Genomic DNA, 14,182 nt, shown 5'->3' with positions numbered 1-14,182 from the left:
TATTAAAAACTCATCACGTGGTATATCAGTTTTGTAGGGCTGTCATAACTAATCATACTGGATGGTTTGAAACAACGAAAACCCATTCTTTTAGAATTCTGGAGGTTAGAAGTCAAAATCAAGGTTTTGCAGGCCCATGCTCCCTGCCAAGGGAAGCGTGGCCAGCACTAGGGAAGAATGCTTCTCTGCCCCTTCCCGGTTTCTCATGACTCCTGGACGTCTCGGGCATCCCTTGGCTTCTAAATACACCATGCCAATCTTTGCCTGGCCTTCTTCCTCCATATCTCTCCTTTTGGTCTCGTTTCCACATCTCCCTCTCTTTTCCCTTTCAAAGACAGCAGTCCCGGGATTTAGGGCCCACACCAATGACTTTAATATCATTACATCTGAAAAGACTATTTCCAAATAAGATCACACTCAGCGTGAATGCCTCTTTTAGGGGCCCACAATTCAACCCACAACACATACCAAAAGAAATGTTCTGGGCCGGTGCCGCGGCTCAATAGGCTAATCCTCCGCCTGCACACCAGGTTCTACTCCCGGTTGGGGCACCAGATTCTGTCTCGGTTGCCCCTCTTCCTGTCCAGCACTCTACTGTGGCCCGGGAGTGCAGTAGAGGATGGCCCAAGGGCTTGGGCCCTGCACCTGCATGGGAGACCAGGAGGAAGCACCTGGCTCCTGGCTTCGGTTCAGCACAGTGCGCCGGCCACAGCACGCCAGCTATAGCAGCCGTTGGAGGGTGAACCAACAGCAAAAGGAAGACCTTTCTCTCTGTCTCTCTCTCTCACTGTCCACTCTGCCTGTCAAAAAATAAAATAAAAAATAAAAAGAAGTATTCTGCTGAAGTCTGAAATAGATAAAAAGGAGCAGAAATAAATTATAAAATTATGAATTGTAAATCAGTAATAAAAGTACTAAATTTTACCTGAGTTCTTGACATCTAACTTGTATTCTAAGTGTACAATCTATAAATGGGAAGGAGTTGTTTTTGCCTACTATGTGCTCAAAAGGAACAGTTCTGTGACCAGATGTGTGCAAGGCACCCATTTATTAATAACATTCTTTAGAAAAGGAAAATCAGTACTTGATTTTAAGTAAGCATAAACTTACATTTTTAAAGCTCTTTGCTGTCAAAGAAAGCTCACTGGGGACCTAAAAGCGTCACCAAAAGACAACAAGTGTTTACACTTCAAGTTCGCCAGCTCTGTGATACATCAGGTTAAGCAGCCAGCTGCAGTGCTGTCTTCCCATGTGGGCGCAGGTTCGAGTCGCAGCTGCTCCGCTTCCAATCCAGATCCTCGTTAATGGCCTGGAAAATCAGCAGAAGAAGCCCTGAGTATTTGGGTCCCTGCACCCAAGTAAGAAACTGGAAGAAGCTCCTGATTCCTGGCTGTGTCCTGCCCCAGCCCCTGCCAGTGTGGCCATTTGGGGAGTGAACCTGCAGATGGAAGATATCTGTGTCTCTCTGTCCCTCTCTCTGTAGCTCTGCCTTTCAAACAAATAAATAAATCTTGGAAAAGAACATTATTTAGAAATGGAAAATCAGTACTTAATTTTAAGTAAACATGCCCTTACGTTTGGAAAGCTCTTTGCTGTCAAAAAAGCTCACTGGGAGAAATAAAAGCATTGCCAAATGATGAGAAGTGATTATACAATTACACCTCAAATTACTGACAAAACCAATGAAGCAAGAGTGTTTGGATGATCGCTTATACACTCCTCTACAGAACTTCTCAACCTCTCTTTCCCAGACAACTTTCCTGTACATCTAAATTATACTCTCCGAGTTTCCAGTTGACTTCAACTGACTCTACCCACTGACAGACTGGTGGCTTTACCTCTCATGGGCCCTGGCAACTCTTGTCTGTCCAGCACCACCCAAGTAATTACCAACTTCCAAGCACATTTCACTTTATCAACCATGACCTGCTTGCTGTCTCTAAAATACAGTAGTTGAGTGCATCTGGAAAGACTGGGAAACAAGGAAGAGCATCATGGATCAATTCATCACGTGATACAGTGCATGCCAAAGAGGAGACCAGTTGAAAAGACAAAGTGAGAGTCTATCAAATCTATCCAAGATTATTTTAATACAATCATAAATAATAACATTTCATTCAAAAATAATAAGCCCATAATGAATGTTTAGTAGGATGTCAGGTCAACAGTCTTAATCCTGTGAACACAAGATGGTCAGTTACTCTATGTTTAAGGTTCATATAATAAATATGTAATATATATAATAATAAAGATTAAGAGCTTTTAGAGCTTTAACATACAATTCAACAATACAGCTATTCTTTTTGCTACTATTAAAAAATGAGGTTATAACAATATATCAGCTGTTCCCCAGTTGCAGCTTGCTTTATAGCAAGAAAAGTGTCAAAAAAGAAATAAGTAGTTACTTACAAACCAGAAACTCATGAGCTTCAACCCTCACAGTTTCAATAGTAAATTTAAAAAAAAATCTTTTGAAATAAAAGAATCACTATTTTAGGATAACAGTGTGAGAATAGAAGTACAAATATTAGCTATTCTGTACTTTTAGGTTATCCAAAATTAGAACTACTTCACATGAGTTGCACAGACTTTTAAAAATTAGACTTAGGTTTTCTGTATAGTTTGGAATTCTCACAGAGAGCTCTTCAGCACAAAGGTCCCTTCTGCCTTTATTTTTCTGAAAGAAGTTAAACTTGTAGTGACCTGGAAGCTTTTATGATCCAAAATATCATGGTCTTGCAAAGCGAATTTCTTTTTTTTATTTTTTATTTAGTAAATATAAATTTTCAAAGTACAGTTAATGGATTACAATGGCTCCCCCCCCCCCATAATTTCCCTCCCACTCACACCCCTCCCATCTCCCGCTCCCTCTCCCATTCCATTCACATCAAGATTCATTTTCAATTCTCTTTATATACAGATGATCAATTTAGTATATATTAAGTAAAGATTTCAACAGTTTGCACCCACACAGAAACACAAAGTGTAAAATACTGTTTCAGTACTAGTTATAGCATTACTTCACATTGGACAACACACTAAGGACAGATCCCACATGAGAAGTAAGTACACAGTGACTCTTGTTGTTGACTTAACAATTTGACACTCTTGTTTATGGCATCAGTAATCTCCCTAGGCTCTAGTCATGAGTTGCCAAGGCTATGGAAGCCTTATGAGTTCGCCAACTTCGATCTTATTCCGACAGGGTCATAGTCAAAGTGGAAGTTCTCTCCTCCCTTCAGAGAAAGGTACCTCCTTCTTTGATGGCCCCATTCTTTCCACTGGGATCTTACTCGCAGAGATCTTCCATTTAGGTCTTCTTCTTCTTCTTTTTTTTTTTTTTCCAGAGTGTCTTGGCTTTCCATGCCTAAAATACTCTCATGGGCTCTTCAGCCATATCCAAATGCCTTAAGGGCTGATTCTGAGGCCAGAGTGCTTTTTAGGACATCTGCCATTCTATGAGTCTGCTGTGTATCCCACTTCTCATGTTGGATCATTCTCTCCCTTTTTTATTCTATCAGTTAATATTCACAGACACTAGTCTTGTTTGTGTGATCCCTTTGACTCTTAGACCTATCATTATGAACAATTGTGAACTGAAATTGATCACTTGGACTAGTGAGATGGCATTGGTACATGCCACCTTGATGGGATTGTATTGGAATCCCCTGGCATGATTCTAACTCCACCATTTGGGGCAAATCCGATTGAGCATGCCCCAAATTTTACATCTCCTCCCTCTCTTATTCCCACTCTTATATTTAAGTTAACATAGGAGGTATGAAGGATAGAACCTGTTCCACTCTCACAACTATGCAATCTGTTTACTAATTAACAGCAGAGAAACAAAGGTGAGTTTACTTCAACAAGCAGATAGCTCATTTGTAAACCCATGCCATTCTAGAGCCATTGAATGACTTGCCATACTGTGACACGGGAGTCAGAGAATAGTACATACCAGAAGTTCTTGAAGTGCTCAGAGACTGAAAGATGGCTGTTGCTGGGAAAAGTCTGGAAAAGAGAAGACAATTACGTCACATAAACCTGACACCGTAATAGCTTCTTCCATATATATATATATATATATATATATAATTTCATTTCTTCCTGAGAAAGTCTTGACCCTTGATTATTTTCTTTGTTTCATCACTAAAGGGTTTTACTTAAGATGCAATTGCTCCCCCAAAGTACAGCAACCTAAAAAATGCAAGCAAACATAGAGCTGAGCCAGGAAATGAGGTGCTCTTTCCTACAAAGTTACCAATTACCCAGAAAGTTCTGGATTTCTAGTCTTAAGCAACATTCTTCATAGAACAAGCAGGTGTTTTCTTTGTTTTAAATCACACATTTTGTGAAGTAGTATGTGTTACTCTAAGAATTCCATCTTGTGCCCCACAACCTCACCTCCTGAGCTCACAGTCAGGTCATTGTAGAGAATATGGAGTTGACTTTTCCAGGATCCATAGGTTAACATGAGCCAAATACAAGTAAATGATGTCAGAAATTAAGTCTGCCCTTGAGGCCTACACAGACTATTTCCTTTTCTTCCCATTTTCCACCCAACCACCTTATTCTTTTTCCAGAAAGAACCTCTGCAGTCTCTTGCAGAAAGGGCTTGCTTACACCTAAGGAGGAAACATACCAGGTTATTCTGCTGACATATTTGGAGGCAGCACATTTGTAAGGAGCTTCTCTACTCTTTATTCATGTTCCAGCATGCCTCAAGGGAATCCAGAAGAAATGATGACCTCCTCTGAGCTTGCTCTCATTTTCCTCTAGTGGCTTAGAAGGCAGAGCAGGTACTGACTTCTCCTTTCCTGTATATATATAACATATATAATTATATACATAATATTAATATAATATATAATTTTATATATAATATATAATTTTATATATATATAAAATAAATCTTCCTAGAGTGTAGGTGGGTATTTGGAAGAACCTCACACAGAACATCAGACCCTATGTAGGGCAGGCTCTTGCACAAATCAAAAATTAAAAAAAAAAGACCATAATAGTAATCAGAGAAAGGTGGTGACAAAAGATAGGCACAGGAAAAAGGGAGTTTTCTGGCCTAGTAATTTGAAATTCTCCAGTATGATTCACTTTGCTGGTGAAGTAAAATTTCACTCTTTCTATGAGCACCGCGACAAGTGGTGAGCAGCTGTTTGAGATTCTCAATATTTCCTCCCTGTGTCCAGACTTAAAATTTAGAGAGCAGTCTTCCTGTAAGAATGGAGTACATTCAGAAGTACCTGCAGTCTACATCCCACTGAGCCAGGAAAAGAAAAATGAGACTCATCAGAAATATCACACTTGCCTGCCTCACATCTTCTTTATTTTCTTGTACCAGTATGAAAATTGCTTTCCAAATAAAAATAAGTTGCAAATGAAGAGCATGAGTTCTTTCCAATGTTATCTTTGCACACCCAATACTTGGATGAATACAATCCTATTTGACCTTTTGAAAATTCTACTGTAAAACATCACAGAACATCAAGATCAGCTATAAATATCACAATATGCCTGGAACAAAATCATATGGAGCTCCAAATGCCTTTAACGTTCAAAGAGCAACCTGCCCAGCAATTTGCTATGGAAGTCAAATGTCAATATTCCCTCCCATTTATCCTGCATGGAAAGTTGTACATTACCAAAATCATGGCTTTTGAGCTCGGCCCTGAAGCCAAGATGTTCCGAGGGCATTAGGAGGAAAAACAGATTACCCAAACTGTGAAAGAGATTGACATGGGGAGAATCAATATGAAAGCAACAGGGTAGGTGGGAAGCACAAAGGAATTTAAAATTTAAATCACAGCCTTGAAAATTTAAGTTCCAAAGAGACTTCCTTGTCCAGAGGTCATGATACTGCAAAGCACTGTGCCAGCCTGGGAGCACTGAAGGAAAGGAAGGAAACTAAATTCAACAAGGCAGAATCCTTCAACTTTTTCTTTTCCTTTAATTACCAGAGCAATTTAATGTGATTCATTGGAATCGTTTTTAATATCTTTACATAAATAGATTTACCAAATGACTGATGTTCTGGAATTTCTCTGCATGGAGTTTAACATGGATAGCCAGCTGGAAGGCTGACATGCATGATCGCTGGCCTCTGCTAACCCCTGTTTGGGTCCTTTACCTACCAAGCACCAGTTGCATTTGCTCACAAACCAGTTGCAAATACGAATAGGTAATCTAATGGAGAAGTAATAAAATATCGCTTCTAAGAAAACTAAGTTGAGGGCAGATGCTGAGCTCAGCAGTTAAGATACACACTTCCTGTATCACAGTACCTGGGCTCAAGTCCAGCTTCTGGCTAATAAATACCCTGGAAGGCAGAAATGATGGCTTGAATAGCTGAGTCCCTGTCACTTGCCTAGGAAACCTGGATTGAATTCCCAGCTGCTGTTTCTGTCCCATTCAAGCCCCAGCTGTGAGGGTATTTACAATACCCCAGAAAAAAAAGGAATGCGTTTTTTTCCTTCTTTCTATCTCTATCTCTCAAAAATTCTCCCTCTCAAATAAATAAATTGCATTTTTTAAAAGACAGGTAAGTTGAATGATCTGAAAGGACTCATTTTAAAGGCCATTGTTGGACTAGACAACTATTGAAGAACAAGAGTGGGGACAATAGCAGTGGGAATTAAGACCTAGGAAAATCCTGCACATAAACGCATATCAGACTTTTTGAAAACAAAAAGCTAAATTTAAAAATCATTGGATATTGGTTTTGCAAAATGATGAAGGACTCCAACCATTGCACCTATATTTCAAGAAAAGACATAATCCCAGATGAAAATATTGGTTAATAGATGTACTTTTGTGTGTTCAAGAAAGGATTTAAGGTGTGATACATATTCTTGCTTAAGATGTCCCACTTGCACAGATTTTACTAATCAGCTATTGACCCTCATTATATCAGACATAAGAGCTTCCACTGAATTCCAGGTTTCATTTTATAGATGAGGAAACAGAAATAGTCTCAGCTAGTGAACGGAAAAGCTAAGGTTTGGTTGGTTTTTGTTTTTTGTTTGAAAGTTATGCTGTATCTAAGGTGATTCAGTTTTAATTCTCTGTTTAAACATTTAAAGTCCATTTTATTCTTTCCTTTTCATCTTTCCCTGCATTTCAGTCCTTCCCCGAACCCACTCGGAGCCTTGCAGGCTTCTTAGATTGGATGAGGCCCATGGACTCCAGTCAGATGCCTGGGGAAGCCTCAGCATCAAGTGCATCAGCTCATGCTTCTCCCCTCTGCTCTCCCTGAGTCTTGCACCAAGCATTTGTTCTTAGGCCCAGACTATCCAGGCTGCTTCCTTTCAACAGATTTACTTAGCTCTTATTGGACTCCTTCAACTCATGCTCTGTGATTGTACAGTAATTGTGCCTCCCCTTCAAATCTGGCTTGGCATTCAGGAAGTTCTGCCTGGATCTGGTGCCCCAAATATAGCTTATCTTGAAAAAGAGTTCACCCCCCTACATGCTCTTGTTCAACCACGTGCTCTTGTCTCATCAAGGTCAAATTTTCCCAAGCTTGATGAGAAACCAAAACATAAATTTTCTAATTGTCTTTAAATATCAAAATATGTTTTTAATCTGAGCTTTCAAAATAAATTTCCCATCTCTAAATATTTTCCTATCAATATCAATTTTGCCCATTGCTAGACTCTTGGGAGAATTTGCCAAGCCCTGTGATCAGCTATTTCTAAACTCTTTTCTTCACTCTCTTCTTGACTTCTTTGGCCCTTTTCACTTCCCATTTGGGGTTCAGTCAAAATCTCTCTCTGAGTCCCTGGAGTGGTTACAACACTACGCTGTTACACATCGCCCACTGCAACTCAGCCAGACGGAAAATGGGTGCTCTTCTGCCCCCTTGCCCCAACTTCCAGGTTATGGCAAAAGAGCATTTATGCTTTTAGGGATAAGTCCTTATACTCATTTTGTATCTACTAACATTTACTGAATACATACTATGCCTAATCACCATGCAAAGTTGTTTACGTGTATTATCTTATTTCTCAAACCAGCTTTAAGGAAGGTATATTTCCACTTTTGCCATTTAAGGGAAGGATAATAAACCACAGAAAGATTAGATTATCTGTCATAGACTGTATAATTTGGAGATGGTGTCATCAGGATTTATAGATCTGTTTAAGAATAGATACTCTGGACATAACAACTCCTACTTCCCAACTGAGGCAGTCTGTAATTCTGTGATTAGACCTAGTACATAGAAGATTCCAGGGCATTTTACATAAAGGGCCATAGTGCACTCACTTAGTGTTCCTTCAGCTGTAGTGAGCATAAGTGGAAAAGTAAAGCTAGAAGCAATGAGTAGGAAAAGTGGTAGTCTCTGCACTAGTGTTAGTTAAGCTGGTATGGGGTCTCTGGTATCTTGGCAAACCAGTGGCTCCTTGCGTAAAGATGACTGCCTGGTTTTGCTTGGTGTTATGTAGACCCTATGTCTGCACACTTGTAGAGAAAGTAACGGGAAGAAGCAACTTGTTACTGTCTACGTGTGAACAGATCGTAAGTTGTAAAATTCAACTTCATCAGTGCTGTAGATCATGGGAATTCTAAATGCAGTGCAAGTGTGGACTGTTTTCCTTAATTCCCAGTGTTGTTATGAGTTTTATCTTTTACAAATAGTTATCACAGAATGATAAAGAAGATGACATTGGGATGCTAGCCTATTGTGGTATTTTAGGCAGACAGTTGACTACTCCCCCTCTCATCTGTTATGGTTGTGTTCTGGTTTCGAGAAATCGGTTCTCCATTTCCACTTTCAACTCCAATTGCTTCAGTAACGTTGTATAATCATCTTAGAACCCTATCCTTGCTTTCTTAATATGTACCACTATCTAAACCACAACTATCTTGGATGCCCTCAATGGTCAACCTCTCCAAAACCTCTCTCTGGTGTTCTTGGCTCTCTAACCACCTGTTTGAAAGCACACTGGAAAATGTAAAGCATTTCATGATGCTATTTGGTCTAGTTGTGATATAGTCATAATCATTTCCCACCTTCTTCATAACTCGCTCAGCAAATCTCCAGCTTTATATATTTATTCATTCAACAACTGCTTACCTACCATCATTATACCTTAGGTGCTGGGACTAGAGTATTAAAACAATCACATCTCTGCTTTTCAGGGAGAGTGACTTCCAATAAGAAGAGACAAATGATTATCAAATAAATAAATGAATGACAGGTGACAATAAGCATTTTGGAAAAAAAGATTTCATAAAATTGGTGTGGTTTTTAGGTAAAGTTGCTAGAGAAACGTTCTGAGAGCTGATGACATTTATGCATATATTTAAATTAAATGAGACCATGATGAAATCTGGGAGTAGAGGAGTACAGGAGGAGTTGGAGGAACAACAAATGCACACTCTTGTGGCAGGAGCTTACCTAGTATGTTTGAGGACCAGCAAGTAGACCAGTGTATCTGAGTAGAACAGACAAGAATATCCACTTCACTACCATCTCTTCTAGTTGCTTCTGATGCCATGGGGGAAATATACAAGAGAGAAGGCATGGTTGCTGCTATTTGTGATTTGGAGTCATGATTTGATGCTCAGCCATGCTAGATGATTCTGTTTTATTATATCCATCAGCTTCTGATCTCAAACTTTCAACATTTTCCCACTGTCCTGACATCTTGTTCATCTCCCTATCCCCTGCCCAAAGTTTACTTTTCTGTGTTTTTTACTGCCTTCACCTCTGAGATCCATTTTCCTGGCATACATGACCAAATTGTCCCAATCCTAAAAATTAAATACCTAAATCCATCTGTCCAACTTACATTTAAATTCTGGGATAGCCATTTGGTCTAGTGGTAAAGATGATTGTATCCCATATCAGGTGCCTCAGTTTTTTTTTTTCCGTTAATTTTTTTTCCTTTTTTTTTAACTTTTATTTAATGAATATAAATTTCCAAAGTACAGCTTATGGATTACAATGGCTTCCCCCCCATATTGTCTCTCCCACCCGCATCCCTCCCCTTTCCCACTCCCTCTCCCCTTCCATTCACATGAGGATTCATTTTCGATTCTCTTTATATACAGAAGATCAGTTTAGCATACATTAAGTAAAGATTTCAACAGTTTGCTCCCACACAAACATAAAGTGAAAAATAATAGATGATTTTTTAAATGATGATGAAATTAGATCAGACCTATTGTCATGTTTAATCCCAGTGAGAGTCAAGTTGGGAATTGATAATTTCTTCTTCTTTTTTTTTTTTACAGAAGATCAGTTTAGTATACATTAAGTAAAGATTTCAACAGTTTGCACCCCCATAGAAACACAAAGCGAAATATATTGTTTGAGTACTCGTTATAGCATTAAGCCTCAGTGTACAGCACATTAAGGACAGAGATCCTACATGAGGAGTAAGTGCACAGTGACTCCTGTTGTTGACTTTACAAATTGACACTCCTGTCTATGGCATCAGTAATCTCCCTATGCTCCAGTCATGAGTTTCCAAGGCTATGGAAGCCCTCTGAGTTCTCCGACTCTTATCTTGTTTAGACACGGTCATAGTCAAAGTGGAGGTTCTCTCCTCCCTTCAGAGAAAGGTACCTCCTTCTTTGAAGACCTGTTCTTTCCACTGGGATCTCACTCACAGAGATCTTTCATTTAGGTTTTTTTTTTTTTTTTTTGCCAGAGTGTCTTGGCTTTCCATGCCTGAAATACTCTCATGGGCTTTTCAGCCAGATCGGAATGCCTTTAGGGCTGATTCTGAGAGGTGCCTCAGTTTTATATGTGATTCCAACCATGATTCCAGTCTCCTACTGAAGCAGTGCCTCATAGCACCCATGTGGCAAATCTGGATTGAGTTCTCCAGCCCCAGCCATTGCAGGCATTTGGAGAGTGAACCAGTGAACCAGAACATGCGCTCATTCTCCTTCTCTCTGTGTCTCTCCAAATCCTGACCTCTTAAATCAATAATTTTTTTTTTACAGGCAGAGTGGACAGTGAGAGAGAGAGACAGAGAGAAAGGTCTTCCTTTTGCTGTTGGTTCACCCTCCAATGGCCGCTGCGGCCGGCGCTCCAGCCTGCGCACCGCGCTGATCCGATGGCAGGAGCCAGGTGCTTCTCCTGGTCTCCCATGGGGTGCAGGGCCCAAGCACTTGGGCCATCCTCCACTGCACTCCCGGGCCACAGCAGAGAGCTGGCCTGGAAGAGGGGCAACCGGGACAGAATCCAGCGCCCCGACCGGGACTAGAACCCAGTGTGTCGGTGCCGCTAGGCAGAGGATTAGCCTATTAAGCTGCCATAAATCAATAATTTTTTTTAAAAAATTAAATCCTGCATGTCTTTCCATCACCTGACTCTCTAAACTCATAGCTTAACCTTGCCACAAACATTTCCTGACCACCAATTCTTTCCACCTGATTTCTGCTTCTACTGCAAAGTTTCACCACGGATGCTTCCCTTGCTTGCTCTGGTATGACTAACACGCTAAGTCACCTTAATGGTCTCTTCAAGGTACTCATCATCCTAGCACCAGCTGCTGATTTTGATGTTACTGACACTTCCATCTCGGAAGGTTAAACAATGAACTCTGCATTGAGCTGATTGTGAAACCAAGCCCCTATTCCCAATGCCTTTGATATAGACGTTATCAGGCCTCAATTTCTCTCCCTCAGCTTGCAGTTCCTCTGTCTTCATTCTGGTAATTACAAGTCAGCTCCTTACTAAATGTTAGCTACTTAAACCATGGGAGTGGCACAAGGGTCAGGCCAGCCCTGCAAGGCCCTAGATGGCCGGACCCAGAATTCAATTAGTACTTCTATAGTTAACTTTTCAATGCTGTACTCTATTCTAAAATACCTCACAAGAAACCAAGGCACTTATCAAACAAAGTAACACACAATCAACCCACAGGCTTTCTTTATCGTCACAGTACCTTTTTTAAAAAGATTATTTAGATATTTATTTGAAAGTCAGAGTTACAGAGAGAGAGAGAGAGAGAGAGAGAGAGTCTTCCATCCGCAGATTCACTCCCCAATTGGCCCCAACAGCCAAAACTGTGCTGATCCGAAGCCAGGAGCCAGGAGCTTCTTCCTGGTCTCCCACATGGGTACAGGGGCCCAAGGACTTGGGTCATGTTCTACTGCTCTCCAAGGCCATAGCAGAGAGCTGGCTCAGAAGTGGAGCAGCCAGAACTCGAACCTGCACCCGTATGGGATGCCAGCACTGCAGGCAGCGGCTTTACTTGCTGCATGCGCCACAGCACAGGCCCCACCATCACAGTATCTTCAGAAGAACGCACTGGCCTCCTGTCAGAGAACCAATCAAAAGCAGGCCATGAGCTCTGTGGATTAGAGATCTGCATGTCAGCTGATCAAGCACTGCTTTAATCTGTGAAATTCATCACTTTTAATCCCTCAGGGGATTTGAGAATTGAGAATTGGGAGACAGCTACCTGGCTCCTGGCTCTGTGCACTGTAAATAAACATCAGCTTCCTTCTACCACCCAGTGTCAGTGACTGGCTTGCTGCACATCAGGCAAGTGGATCCAGTGTAGCAGGGACTCTACCACAATCAAATAAAATCCCAGATTTACTGCCACAGTCATTGTGAGAACCAGGGAGTCTCCTTAAACTCCCTTTGGCCCTGTTTCCTCATTTATAAATAGGAGTAGGGATAATAACCTCTTCCTGTGATTGTTATGAGTGTTAAATAAGGTCATTCTTAAGAAGAGCTTAGCACAATATCAGCCCAGGGAAAATACTCAATAAATGCTGTTACTATTTTATGATCCTTGAGACCTCCTTTATCCCTTGACTTCTGAGATAACAGATTCCCTGTTCTCTTTGTCTCAGTTTTTTGCTTATCTCTATTCAACCTGAGCAGTTATTGCATGTTAATATGAGGTGGAGGAATTGGAGAGACAAAAGTGAGTAAGATAGGGATCTTTTCCTCAAAGAAAATGCAGGCCTTTTGATTACCTTGTTCTTCTTGTTCCAAGGGTTCCACAAATCTTGAGTCCTCTGATTTTAGTTCCTTCTGCTTCTGTTTTTCATCAAGCTGTAGAAAATATGATATTCATGAAACAAGAGAATGTGGTTACATCAGATGTGATGAAAAAATGGGAGACTAAACTCTCCTCCATGACAAATCAGAACTGAGGTAGCAGGCCCGGCAGAGCTTCCTGGATACCACACCAAATTTTAAGAGAAAGCAGAATTAATCCTGGTTTTTGCTTATCAGGGAGACTGTCCATTCACAAACTTAAACTGTTCTATTAAATCCACACCTTTTACCCAGGGCTGAAAATTTGGTGTGCACATTGCACTTTTCTAAGTCCCAATCTAGGTACTATTTTAGGAACAGAGGAGTTCTCTCCCAACCTTCATTCTACTGATGGATGCTCAAAAAATCCTTCTGGAGCTTCGTCTCTGGCTCTGGCTTGTACATATTAGTTATTTTAGTCCTTAGTGGGTTCATATCAGTCATGGACACAGTTGCCTGTATAGTTATGGCTTCTGAGGAATTAATTCTCTGCTCTGATAAGGCTAGTTTGCATTTCTGCAACATAACATGGTTCCAGAAGGGAGTATTTTTTCTCTCTAAGCCACAAATTGTATAAATGCGGTTTCAAGTAGCAGCCCTGACAAAATGCAGCTATGTAGAACTTAAGTCCTAATCTGGAATTATGTAGCTTATTTTCACCTATCCAAATGAAAGGGTTAGGCTTGGCTTTACTAGTCCAAAAAATAAATAAATAACATATACATATTAGCTCAGTCCCTCTTTAGGGCTAAGAAAAAGTTCTGATGCATATTAGTAACCTTTCACTATGTAACAAACTAAAGGATTTATTTATTTACTTGACGTGCAGAGTGACAGAGAGAGAGAAGGAGAGACAGAAAGATATTCCATTCACCGGTTCCCTGCCTGAAATGGCCACAATGGCTGTGACTAGGATGGGCTGGGCTGAGGCCAGGAGCCAGGAGCTTCGTCCAGGTATGCCTCATGGGCCGCAGGGGTCCAGGTACTTGGGCCATCTTCTGCTGCTTTACTAAGCACATTAGCAGGGAGCTGGGCCAGAAGTGGAGCAACCAGAGCACCCATATGAATGCCGGCACTGTAAGTGGTGGTTTGGTGCCAGCCCCCAAATCCACTTTCCATTCTCACGCTAAATGCAACTACATAAAGTAGGGGAGAAGA

General features: G+C 40.7%; 1 long non-coding RNA gene across 3 annotated transcripts in view; it reads right to left on the bottom strand.

The window, feature by feature from the left end:
• Positions 1-1,177: 1,177 nt before the first annotated feature.
• Positions 1,178-14,182, bottom strand: part of LOC103352084 (uncharacterized) — a 190,686-nt gene continuing 177,681 nt past the window's right edge. For all 3 annotated transcript variants that reach the window (XR_016212939.1, XR_016212940.1, XR_007913684.3), the window contains 5 exons: positions 12,961-13,039; positions 9,413-9,502; positions 4,643-4,817; positions 3,959-4,011; positions 1,178-1,309 (listed from right to left, as the gene is read on the bottom strand). This is a non-coding gene — a long non-coding RNA (uncharacterized LOC103352084). The remainder of the gene's footprint in view (positions 1,310-3,958; positions 4,012-4,642; positions 4,818-9,412; positions 9,503-12,960; positions 13,040-14,182) is intronic.

The sequence above is a fragment of the Oryctolagus cuniculus genome, chromosome 9 (genome assembly GCF_051225735.1).
Source record: "Oryctolagus cuniculus isolate XC-2025 breed Fujian yellow rabbit chromosome 9, ASM5122573v1, whole genome shotgun sequence".
Classification (NCBI taxonomy): domain Eukaryota; kingdom Metazoa; phylum Chordata; class Mammalia; order Lagomorpha; family Leporidae; genus Oryctolagus; species Oryctolagus cuniculus.
This window is presented reverse-complemented; position numbering and strand designations above follow the sequence as displayed.